Genomic DNA, 13,360 nt, shown 5'->3' with positions numbered 1-13,360 from the left:
AGAACATTTAGCAGTCCAGGACATTGATCTCGGACCTTTGGGATACCATCCTCCAAGGTGGACTTCGGAACAGGCAACAATGCAAAGGGACAGAACAGAGGCTGAGAGCCAAGTTCGGTACCCATAGGGATGGCCTCAACTGGGACCTTGGGCTTATGTCACACTACAGGTGACCACCATTGCACTATGGACACACACACACATCCCTCTCATACACCCTCTCACAGATTCACACCCCTTTACACTCACACTCATACACGCACCCTCTCACAGACATCATTAAACCCCCCCACGCGCGCGCGCGCGCGCACACACACACACACACACGTTTGTGGGGTGCATTTGTACTTGCAGAATTACATTTTACTTTGCTCAAAAACTACATGAATCCATGTAAGATTCTGTAAATCCATTTTTTAGATTAGAGTCAGTCTGACAATTGTGGCACAGACAGCCTCACAGGGAATTAACACCTTCAAAACCTTATCTGGGCCGACATGACACCAATTGTTAAAGTGCACTTGAAAATGTACCTTTTAAAAAAAGTTCTGGGATTTACATATGAAAGAACTGAAACCAACTTGGTCATTCTAAAAGATGAGATTCTTAACAAACAACCCAGGTCCTTTTCAATATATAATTTCAGTTACATCACAGTGTAAACTTTTGCTATAAATTCTGTGTCTTACAATCTTATTCTTCACAATCAGCTGATGAAGGAGCAGAGCTCGAAAGCTAGTGCTTCTGTATAGACCTGTTGGACGATAACCTGATGTTGTGTGATTTTTAACTTGTGTATTCTGTCTTGTCATTGTTTGAGATCTGACCTACAACAGTGGTATCGACAGTGAAGTTAGAAATGGAGTTGGGGCTGAAGTTGGTCACACAGTCATGGGTGTATAAGAAGTATTGCAGGGGGCTGAGTATGTAGCCTTGTGGGTCATCATGTTGAGGATTACTGTGGAGGCAGTGCTGTTGTCTGTTCTCACTGACTGAGGTGTGTGGGTCAGGAAATCGAGGATCCAGTTACATAGAGGGGAGGAGATACCACCGTGGCCAGCACGATGGCACAGTGGTTAGCACTGCTGCCTCACAGCGTCGTAGACCCGGGTTCAATTCCTGCCTCAGGCGACTGACTGTGTGGAGTTTGCACGTTCTCCCCGTGTCTGCGTGGGTTTCCTCCGGGTGCTCCGGTTTCCTCCCACAATCCAAAGATGTGCAGGTCAGGTGAATTGGCCATGCTAAATTGTTAGGTAAGGGGTAAATGTAGGGGTATGGGTGGGTTGTGCTTCGGCGGGGCGGTGTGGACTTGTTGGGCCGAAGGGCCTGTTTCCACACTGTAATGTAATGTAATCTAATCCAACCTCAGTCTTGGAGTTTAGAGATGGGTTTGTTTGGCGTTATGGTGTTGAAGGCTAAGCTGTAGCCAATAAATAAGGGTGACGTAGATATCCTTGGAATCCAGATGTTCCAGGGTTGAGTGTCGGGCCAGGGAGATAGTGTATGATTTGGACCTGTTGTGCCGATAGGCGAATTGCAAAGGATCAAGGCAGGCTATGAGGCTGGAGTTTATATGAGCCATTGCCAACCTCTCAAAGCACTTCATAATTATGGATCTCAGAGCCACTGGGTGGTAGACATTAAAGCATGCTGCATGATTTTACTTTGACTCTGGGATGATGGTGGGCTTCTTGAAACAGATGACGACTCAAGCTCTTAGTAAAGAGAGGCTGAAGATGTTTGTGAATGTTCTCACCAGCTGTTCCACACAGAATCTGAGTGTACAATCAGGGATTCCATGCAGGCCAGTTGCTTTCTGTGGATTCACCCTTAAGGCTGATCCAGTGTCTGATCTGGATGAAGGAGCTGAGGGCATTATTGCTAAGTTTGCAGATGACACAAAGGTAGGTGAGACAGATGGAATACGATGAGGGAAAGTGAGAGGTTATATTCTCTGGGAGGAAGAATAGAGGGGTAGACTATTTTCTAAATGGGGAAAGAATTCGGCAGTCTAAAACAGAAAGGGATTGAGAGTCTAGTTCAGGATTCTCTGAAGATTAACATACAGGTTCACTTGTGGTTAGGAAGGCAAATGCAATGTTAGTATTCATTTCAAGAGGGGTAGAATACAAGAGCAGAGATGTAGTACAGTTCATACAGCGTAGAAAGGGCCCTTTGACCCACTGATTCTGCACCAACATAACTGCTATTAAAAATGTGCTAATTCCAATTTCCTGTACTTGTTCCATATCCTTGAATGTTATGATAATTGACATGCTCATTCAAATATTTTTTAAAAGTAAGATTTCTGGCCTCCCGTAGCATCCCAGACAGTGCATTCCAGATATCCCTCCCCCTCCTCACTGAGTGAGGGAGGTTTTTCCCACAACCCCTCCGAATCTCCTGCCCTTTACTACAAAACAATGCCGTCGCGTGATTGACCCCTCAACCAAGTAAAATGGCTGCTCTCTATTCACTCTGTCCACATCCCTCATAATTGTATACAATTGGTCAGACCACAGCTGAAATATTGTGAGCAGTTTTGGGCCCTGAATCGAAGAGAAATCAGAGTTAACGTTTCGGGTCTGGTGACCCTTTCTCAGTTCATAGGAAAGGTCACAGGACCCGAAAAATTAACTCTGATTTCTCTTCATAGATGTTGCCAGAGCTGCTGAGTTTTTCCAGCAATATTTGAGTTTGTTTACAAGAATGATACAAGAAAAAATGAGCTTGTCATTGGAGTAGTCGAGGACTCTGGGTCTGCTGTTGATGGAGTTTAGAAGGATGAGGAAATCTAATTGAAACTTAGAGTACTGAAAGGACACAGAGAAGATGTTGCCACTAGTAACAGAGAGTAGGACCCGAAGGCATAGCCTCTGAGCAAAAAGACGACCATTTTAGAACTTAAATAAAGAATTTCTTCAGCCAGAAAGTGGTGAATATGGGCATTTGCCTTAGAGGGCTGTGGAGGCTAAGTCATTGAGTGTGTTCAAGACCAAAATAGATAAGTTCTTGATTGGGAAGAGTATCAAGGGTTGGAGAGAAGGCAGGAGAATGGGATTGAGACACACAAGAAGTGTGATGAAATGGTGGAGCAGACTTGATGGACTGAATGGCCTGGTTCTACTCCTATAACTTAAAGTCTTATGGGACAGTTCTGTTGCTGTGTAACACTGGGCACAGTACTGGTGGGGACAGGTCTGTCTCTATTACACTGGGGTACAGTATTGATGGGGACAGGTCTGTCTCTATTACACTGGGGTACAGTACCGGCGAGGACAGTTCTGTCATTGTATAACACTGGGGTACAGTACTGGTGGGGACAGGTCTGTCACTGTATAACATTGGGGTACAGTACCGGCAAGGACAGTTCTGTCACTATATTACACTGGTACAGTTCTGATGGGGACAGGTCTGTCACTGTATTACACTGGGGTACAGTTCTGATGGGGACAGGTCTGTCACTGTATAACACTGGGGTACAGTACTGGTGGGGACAGGTCTGTCCCTGAAAAATACTGGAGTACAGTACTGGTGGGGACAGGTCTGTCACTGTATAACACTGGTGTACAGTACTGGTGGGGACAGGTCTGTCCCTGAAAAATACTGGAGTACAGTACTGGTGGGAACAGGTCTGTCACTGTATAACACTGGTGTACAGTACTGGTGGGGACAGGTCTGTCACTGTATAACACTGGGGTACAGTACTGGTGGGGACAGGTCTGTCACTGTATAACACTGGGGTACAGTACCGGCGAGGGCAGTTCTGTCACTGTATTACACTGGGGTACAGTTCTGGTGGGGACAGGTCTGTCACTGTATAACACTGGGGTACAGTACTGGAGGGGGGCAGATCTGTCACTATAACACTGGGGTACAGTACTGGTGGGGACGCGTCTGTCTCTGTATAACACTGGAGTACAGTGCTGGTGGGGGGCAGATCTGTCACTATAACACTGGGGTACAGTACTGGTGGGGGGCAGATCTGTCACTATCACACTGGGGTACAGTACTGGTGGGAGGCAGATCTGTCACTGTATAACACTGGTGTACAGTACTGGTGGGGACAGGTCTGTTACTGTATTACACTGGGGTACAGTTCTGATGGGGACAGGTCTGTCTCTGTATAACACTGGTGTACAGTACTGGTGGGGGGCAGATCTGTCACTGTATTACACTGGGGTACAGTACTGGTGGGGACAGGTCTGTCACTATAACACTGGGGTACAGTACTGGTGGGGACGCGTCTGTCTCTGTATAACACTGGGGTACAGTGCTGGTGGGGGGCAGATCTGTCACTATAACACTGGGGTACAGTACTGGTGGGGGGCAGATCTGTCACTATAACACTGGGGTACAGTACTGGTGGGAGGCAGATCTGTCACTGTATAACACTGGTGTACAGTACTGGTGGGGACAGGTCTGTCACTGTATAACACTGGGGTACAGTTCTGATGGAGACGGGTCTGTCACTGTATTACACTGGGGTACAGTACTGGTGGGGACGGGTCTGTCTCTGTATAACACTGGGGTACAGTACTGGTGGGGACAGGTCTGTCACTGTATAACACTGGGGTACAGTTCTGATGGAGACGGGTCTGTCACTGTATTACCCTGGGGTACAGTACTGGTGGGGACGGGTCTGTCTCTGTATAACACTGGGGTACAGTACTGGTGGGGACAGGTCTGTCACTGTATAACGCTGGGGTACAGTACCGGCGAGGACAGTTCTGTCACTGTATTACACTGGGGTACAGTTCTGATGGGGACAGGTCTGTCACTGTATAACACTGGGGTACAGTACTGGTGGGGACAGGTCTGTCACTGTATAACACTGGGGTACAGTACTGGTGGGTGGCAGATCTGTCACTATAACACTGGGGTACAGTACTGGTGGGGACGCGTCTGTCTCTGTATAACACTGGGGTACAGTACTGGTGGGGACAGGTCTGTCACTGTATAACACTGGGGTACAGTACTGGTGGGGACAGGTCTGTCACTGTATAACACTGGGGTACAGTACTGGTGGGGACAATTCTGTCGCTGAATAACACTGGGGTACAGTACTGGTGGGGACAGTTCTGTCACTGTGTAATACTGCGATACAGTATTGATGGGGACAGGTCTGTCTCTATTACACTGGGGTACAGTACTGGCGAGGACAGTTCTGTCACTGTATAACACTGGGGTACAGTACTGGTGGGGTCAGGTCTGTCACTGTATTACACTGGGGTACAGTTCTGATGGGGACAGCTCTGTCACTGTATAACACTGGTGTACAGTACTGGTGGAGACAGTTCTGTCTCTGTATAACACTGGTGTACAGTACTGGTGGGGACCGGTCTGTCACTGTATTACACTGGGGTACAGTTCTGATGGGGACAGGTCTGTCACTGTATAACACTGGTGTACAGTACTGGTGGGGGGCAGATCTGTCACTGTATAACACTGGGGTACAGTGCTGGTGGGGGCAGATCTGTCACTATAACACTGGGTTACAGTACTGGTGGGGGGCAGATCTGTCACTATAACACTGGGGTACAGTACTGGTGGGAGGCAGATCTGTCACTGTATAACACTGGTGTACAGTACTGGTGGGGACAGGTCTGTCACTGTATTACACTGGGGTACAGTACTGGTGGGGACAGGTCTGTCACTGTATAACACTGGGGTACAGTACTGGTGGGGACAGGTCTGTCACTGTATTACACTGGGGTACAGTTCTGATGGGGACAGGTCTGTCACTGTATAACACTGGGGTACAGTACTGGTGGGGACAGGTCTGTCACTGTATAACACTGGGGTACAGTACTGGTGGGGACAGGTCTGTCACTGTATAACACTGGGGTACAGTACTGGTGGGGACAGGTCTGTCACTGTATTACCCTGGGGTACAGTACTGGTGGGGACGGGTCTGTCTCTGTATAACACTGGGGTACAGTACTGGTGGGGACAGGTCTGTCACTGTATAACACTGGGGTACAGTACTGGAGGGGGGCAGATCTGTCACTATAACACTGGGGTACAGTACTGGTGGGGACGCGTCTGTCTCTGTATAACACTGGGGTACAGTTCTGATGGGGACAGGTCTGTCACTGTATAACACTGGTGTACAGTACTGGTGGGGGGCAGATCTGTCACTGTATAACACTGGGGTGCAGTGCTGGTGGGGGCAGATCTGTCACTATAACACTGGGTTACAGTACTGGTGGGGGGCAGATCTGTCACTATAACACTGGGGTACAGTACTGGTGGGAGGCAGATCTGTCACTGTATAACACTGGTGTACAGTACTGGTGGGGACAGGTCTGTCACTGTATTACACTGGGGTACAGTACTGGTGGGGACAGGTCTGTCACTGTATAACACTGGGGTACAGTACTGGTGGGGACAGGTCTGTCACTGTATTACACTGGGGTACAGTTCTGATGGGGACAGGTCTGTCACTGTATAACACTGGGGTACAGTACCGGCGAGGGCAGTTCTGTCACTGTATTACACTGGGGTACAGTACTGGTGGGGACGCGTCTGTCTCTGTATAACACTGGGGTACAGTACTGGTGGGGACAGGTCTGTCACTGTATAACACTGGGGTACAGTACTGGTGGGGACAATTTTGTCGCTGAATAACACTGGGGTACAGTACTGGTGGGGACAGTTCTGTCACTGTGTAATACTGCGATACAGTATTGATGGGGACAGGTCTGTCTCTATTACACTGGGGTACAGTACTGGCGAGGACAGTTCTGTCACTGTATAACACTGGGGTACAGTACTGGTGGGGACAGGTCTGTCACTGTATTACACTGGGGTACAGTTCTGATGGGGACAGCTCTGTCACTGTATAACACTGGTGTACAGTACTGGTGGAGACAGTTCTGTCTCTGTATAACACTGGTGTACAGTACTGGTGGGGACCGGTCTGTCACTGTATTACACTGGGGTACAGTTCTGATGGGGACAGGTCTGTCACTGTATAACACTGGTGTACAGTACTGGTGGGGGGCAGATCTGTCACTGTATAACACTGGGGTACAGTGCTGGTGGGGGCAGATCTGTCACTATAACACTGGGTTACAGTACTGGTGGGGGGCAGATCTGTCACTGTATAACACTGGGGTACAGTACTGGTGGGGACAGGTCTGTCACTGTATTACACTGGGGTACAGTTCTGATGGGGACAGGTCTGTCACTGTATAACACTGGGGTACAGTACTGGTGGGGACAGGTCTGTCACTGTATAACACTGGGGTACAGTACCGGCGAGGGCAGTTCTGTCACTGTATTACACTGGGGTACAGTTCTGATGGGGACAGGTCTGTCACTGTATAACACTGGGGTACAGTACTGGTGGGTGGCAGATCTGTCACTATAACACTGGGGTACAGTACTGGTGGGGACAGGTCTGTCACTGTATAACACTGGGGTACAGTACTGGTGGGTGGCAGATCTGTCACTGTATAACACTGGTGTACAGTACTGGTGGGGACAGGTCTGTCACTGTATTACACTGGGGTACAGTACTGGTGGGGACAGGTCTGTCACTGTATTACACTGGGGTACAGTTCTGATTGGGACGGGTCTGTCTCTGTATAACACTGGTGTACAGTACTGGTGGGGAAAGGTCTGTCTCTGTAAAACACTGGGGTACAGTACTGGTGGGGACAGGTCTGTCTCTATAACACTGGGGTACAGTGCTGGTGGGGGGCAGATCTGTCACTATAACACTGGGGTACAGTACTGGTGGGGGGCAGATCTGTCACTGTCACACTGGGGTACAGTACTGGTGGGAGGCAGATCTGTCACTGTATAACACTGGTGTACAGTACTGGTGGGGACAGGTCTGTTACTGTATTACACTGGGGTACAGTTCTGATGGGGACAGGTCTGTCTCTGTATAACACTGGTGTACAGTACTGGTGGGGGGCAGATCTGTCACTGTATTACACTGGGGTACAGTACTGGTGGGGACAGGTCTGTCACTATAACACTGGGGTACAGTACTGGTGGGGACGCGTCTGTCTCTGTATAACACTGGGGTACAGTGCTGGTGGGGGGCAGATCTGTCACTATAACACTGGGGTACAGTACTGGTGGGGGGCAGATCTGTCACTATAACACTGGGGTACAGTACTGGTGGGAGGCAGATCTGTCACTGTATAACACTGGTGTACAGTACTGGTGGGGACAGGTCTGTCACTGTATAACACTGGGGTACAGTTCTGATGGAGACGGGTCTGTCACTGTATAACGCTGGGGTACAGTACTGGTGGGGACGGGTCTGTCTCTGTACAACACTGAGGTACAGTACTGGTGGGGACATGTCTGTCGCTGAATAACACTGGGGTACAGTACAGGTGGGGACAGGTCTGTCACTGTATAACACTGGGGTACAGTATCGGCGAGGACAGTTCTGTCACTGTATAACACTGGTGTACAGTACTGGTGGGGACAGGTCTGTCACTATTACGCTGGGGTACAGTTCTGATGGGGACAGGTCTGTCACTGTATAACACTGGTGTACAGTACTGGTGGGGGGAGATCTGTCACTGTATTACACTGGGGTACAGTACTGGTGGGGCGATGTCTGTCACTATAACACTGGGGTACAGTACTGGTGGGGACGCGTCTGTCTCTGTATAACACTGGAGTACAGTGCTGGTGGGGGGCAGATCTGTCACTATAACACTGGGGTACAGTACTGGTGGGGGGCAGATCTGTCACTATAACACTGGGGTACAGTACTGGTGGGAGGCAGATCTGTCACTGTATAACACTGGTGTACAGTACTGGTGGGGACAGGTCTGTTACTGTATTACACTGGGGTACAGTTCTGATGGGGACAGGTCTGTCTCTGTATAACACTGGTGTACAGTACTGGTGGGGGGCAGATCTGTCACTGTATTACACTGGGGTACAGTACTGGTGGGGACAGGTCTGTCACTATAACACTGGGGTACAGTACTGGTGGGGACGCGTCTGTCTCTGTATAACACTGGGGTACAGTGCTGGTGGGGGGCAGATCTGTCACTATAACACTGGGGTACAGTACTGGTGGGAGGCAGATCTGTCACTGTATAACACTGGTGTACAGTACTGGTGGGGACAGGTCTGTCACTGTATAACACTGGGGTACAGTTCTGATGGAGACGGGTCAGTCACTGTATTACACTGGGGTACAGTACTGGTGGGGACGGGTCTGTCTCTGTATAACACTGGGGTACAGTACTGGTGGGGACAGGTCTGTCACTGTATAACACTGGGGTACAGTTCTGATGGAGACGGGTCTGTCACTGTATTACACTGGGGTACAGTACTGGTGGGGACGGGTCTGTCTCTGTATAACACTGGGGTACAGTACCGGCGAGGACAGTTCTGTCACTGTATTACACTGGGGTACAGTACCGGCGAGGGCAATTCTGTCACTGTATTACACTGGGGTACAGTTCTGATGGGGACAGGTCTGTCACTGTATAACACTGGGGTACAGTACTGGTGGGTGGCAGATCTGTCACTATAACACTGGGGTACAGTACTGGTGGGGACGCGTCTGTCTCTGTATAACACTGGGGTACAGTACTGGTGGGGACAGGTCTGTCACTGTATAACACTGGGGTACAGTACTGGTGGGGACAATTCTGTTGCTGAATAACACTGGGGTACAGTACTGGTGGGGACAGTTCGGTCACTGTGTAATACTGCGATACAGTATTCTGTCGCTGTATAACACTGGAGTACGGTACTGGTGGGGACAATTCTGTCGCTGTATAACACTGGAGTACGGTACTGGGAAACATGTCTGTCATTTTGTAGCGGCACCTGGGGACAGTACTGGTTGTGAACAAGTCTCACACTGGTAGTATCCTTAGCCAAGGTATCACACTTTCATCGGATGCTCGTGGATCCAGGAGCTACTGTCGATAAAATTCTGCAAGCTGTGGTCTCTGAAAAATGCTTACCTTTTTTTCAAAGAAACAGTTCTGTTGGTTGCTCATGGGACTGAGAGCAGCAGCAACTGCTGAGCTTTAGTTTGGGATTTATTTGAAGTGGTGTACATATGCGGTGGTGTGTCAGTTTTACCATGACTCATGTACTCTCCCTGTGCCCTTCATCCTCATCAACTGATCAGGTGATGGATGAAAGTCCAGAGGTTGACTGTCGAATGATACCAACGCGTCTATGCTTTGTCCAAAGGCCAGTGTTAACGTGGCGCTCTGTGAGTGAGCTCGGTGACTGATGTTGTCAGATGGCCTTTTCAAATTACTTTGGAGAAAATAAAACTGTTATATAATCGATACTGTCACTGTGTGAATGCACAGCTTCTCGTGTGATATGTTCAGTGTCTGCTCAAATGTCCTTTAGTTAATGAAGATTGCTGTTGCTCATATCCCTCATCTTACCTTGTCCTGACATCAGAATGACTTCATGCCTCCTGATTCACACGTCAATATTTGTCCTTGGCTAATGTCTCTCTCTCTCTCCATTGTGGCCACACGATAATCTGGCAAGGCTAAAAATTGGCACAGTGCTGAACAAGGGCATAGCATGGTTCATCGTCATCTGGTCAATTGCAGTCCCTGTCTAATAAAACCAAAATATTGTGGATACTGGAAGTCTTAAAATAAAAACAAAGTCCTGGAGAAACTCAGCAGGTCTGGCTATGGCAGTGGAGAGAGTGACAATTAACATTTTGAGTCTGGAATGACCTTCTACCTACCCTGCCATTTCCACACACCACCTTTCTGTTGTGCTCCGATTTCTGTCCTCAGTCTGCTGCAGAATCCCAGCCAAGTCCCAATGTTTTGATTAAATCTCCTCACAGCTCCACCGCTCAGTATCTCGTTTGCGTGTCTTTGCTATCAGGAGAGCTGATCTCTTTTCTGCTGTTAACACTTAGCATTAACACTTGTTTTAGATCTTTATTTTCCACTGTTACCAAGAACACTTCCTTTGCCTTTTGGTCAGTTTCCGGTTCCCGTCAGTTCTGAAGAAGAATCATACTGGATTCAGAATGTGACCTCAGTTTCTCTTCCCACAGATGCTGCCAGACCCACTGAGTTTCTCCAGCATTCTCTGCCTTTATTGCTGTCTACCTCTGCTGGACTTGGCTCAATCAGTTGAGGGGGACAGCTGGAACCGCAGCAGTGGCAAAAAGAAGAATAGGAGCAGATAGTTCCAATCCATTGAGCCTGCTGTACACTCAAATGATCATGGCTGAACCTCTGTCTCAATACCCTCCTCTTCACCCCCTCACTCACATACCCCTTTAAGCCTCTAGAATTCTATTTGTACCTTATTCAGTGGCTTCCCTCCTCAGTTGAGAATTCCACAGGTTCACCACCTTCTGTGGTCAAATGCATATCTTGAGAGTGAGAGCGCCTTGCCAGGGAAACATTATCCCCGTCTGTCCACCAGTCTCAGAATGTTATGTTTCAGTGAGATCCCCTCTCATTTTTTTCAATAAGTGCTCAGTTGACCCAATCTGTCCCCACATGATACAGCTGCCATCCCTGAAATCAGTCTGATGAACTTTTTCTGTGCTCCCTTAATGGTAAATTATTCTTCTCTTGGGTAAGGTGACCCAAACTGCATAGTATTCAAGGTGACCTCACCAAAGCCCTGCCTGGATGTTGTAAGGCTTCATTACTGCTGAACTCAAGTCCTCTTGCAATGAAGTCCACCATATTATTTGCCTTCCTGACAGTTTGCTGCACCTGCCTATTTGCTTTCAGTGACCAGTTTACAAGGAGACCCAGGTCCCTTTATGCATCAGCCTTTGCCGATCTATCATCATTTCAGATCAAAGGTCTTTTTAAAGATCAAAAAGCCGTGTGTGCGCACACACCTGTTTATACCCAGTGCAGCTAATACCTCCTGTCTCTGTATAGGAGGGTGTGCAGGCTGTCTGAACAGCCTCACTATTTGGTATCCTTGTTGCTTGGTGATGTGAGTGACAACGGGGATATTATTTTTACAGATACCTTGAGCTGTTTAGGTAAGCTCCCCCTCCCTCAGAGTTCTGTTTATGCATTGGCCTTTATCTAGTCCTTGTACCGTGAGCACATACATACTGTAGTGGGACAGGACAACTGACTGGGTGCACTCAGTCAGAATCATAGAATCCCTACAGTGTGGAAGCAGACCATTTGGCCCATTGAGTCCTTACTGACCCTGAGAGTATCCCACCCAGACCTATCCCCTATGTTATATCTGTAACCCCACATTTCCCATGGCTAACCCACCTAACCTACACATCCCTGGACACTGGGAAGTTTAACATGTACAAGTTACGTGGATTAGCCATCTCTGGACTGTGGGAGCAAACCAGAGCACCAGAGGAAACTCAGACTTGGGGAGAATGTGCAAACTCCACACAGACACCCAAGGCTGGAATTGAATCTTGGCTCCTGGTGCTGTGAAGCAGCAGTGCTATCCACTGAGCCACCGTGTTTGTGTAGGGGTTATGCACTCACTTGCAAGTGGGACTTTGGACTCAGTGCATATATTAAAATTAGATTGCCCACTTGCCACAAGAGAACACGTGCTTTTCAAATATGCGTAAGTGTACATTGATGCTAGAGGTCAGCTATATCAGCACTGTCATTCTCAGGCAGCTCTCACTTTATTTCCTGCAGTTGTGGGTTTTATTGTGCTCTCGGTGTAAACTTTCGGTTATCACACAGTACGTTAGTGTTTGTTCAGAAGTCTCTGTGGGAGTGGGTGTACTGCCTTTCCTGGTCTGAGTTCAGTGGCTTGTGTGATTTTCCTCTGGTTGTTTAACTAGCCTAATGCACTGTTCCTGATACAAGAGGAGGCAGTTTAGCCTCTCTAAGCTGCTGTGCTGTTCTTTGAGATCAGTGTGGATCAGCAATTGCAAACATTCACAGAGCTTTCTGTAAGTATGACCTCTGAGGGTGTAATGTTCATCTTGTGTCTCCCTGAGGTGCAGTCATGTTTTGTTTGATTGCATCCTTCCACAGTCCTGTCACTCTGGAGTGCAATGTTGCTTGGTAACCAGCTCACCATCAGCATTGCTGGTTTCTTGAGCTGATTGTGTGTGTGTTTGCATGTTTTACAGCTGATGTGCCCAGTCTGGCTCCCAGTTGATTGGTGTTTGGAATGAAATGAGTTGGCAAATGAAAATCAGCACTGATTTTGTTAAAGGCAAAAGTTATTTGAATAACTTTTCCGAATTCTTAATGTAACAGACAGACTCGATGACTTGTAATATATCGTCTTCAGCCTGAAATGTTAACTCTGTAGAGTGGTTGGTGGTAAGCAGTTGTCTTTGGAAGTAGTCCTGGCTCTGATTTCTGGAATGTTTCTCCTTTTGACTTGCATTGTCAACTTCAGATTGATA

At 48.1% G+C, this 13,360-nt stretch overlaps 1 protein-coding gene across 4 annotated transcripts in view; it reads left to right on the top strand.

Moving 5' to 3' along the window:
- The window catches only part of LOC122555437 (1-acyl-sn-glycerol-3-phosphate acyltransferase gamma), an 86,657-nt gene that overhangs the window by 20,816 nt on the left and 52,481 nt on the right, over nt 1-13,360 (top strand). Inside the window, exon 1 of one of the 4 annotated variants that reach the window (XM_043701435.2) lies at nt 12,659-12,895. The exons of the other annotated variants lie outside the window; for them this stretch is intronic. The gene's annotated coding sequence lies outside the window, so the exon portion shown is untranslated. Of the gene's footprint in view, nt 1-12,658; nt 12,896-13,360 lie in introns of those variants that run through there. 4 annotated transcript variants of the gene reach the window in all.

Source organism: Chiloscyllium plagiosum, unplaced genomic scaffold (assembly GCF_037043375.1).
Source record: "Chiloscyllium plagiosum isolate Xiang-an unplaced genomic scaffold, Cpla_swu_hap1 HiC_scaffold_12, whole genome shotgun sequence".
Lineage (NCBI taxonomy): Eukaryota > Metazoa > Chordata > Chondrichthyes > Orectolobiformes > Hemiscylliidae > Chiloscyllium > Chiloscyllium plagiosum.
This window is presented reverse-complemented; position numbering and strand designations above follow the sequence as displayed.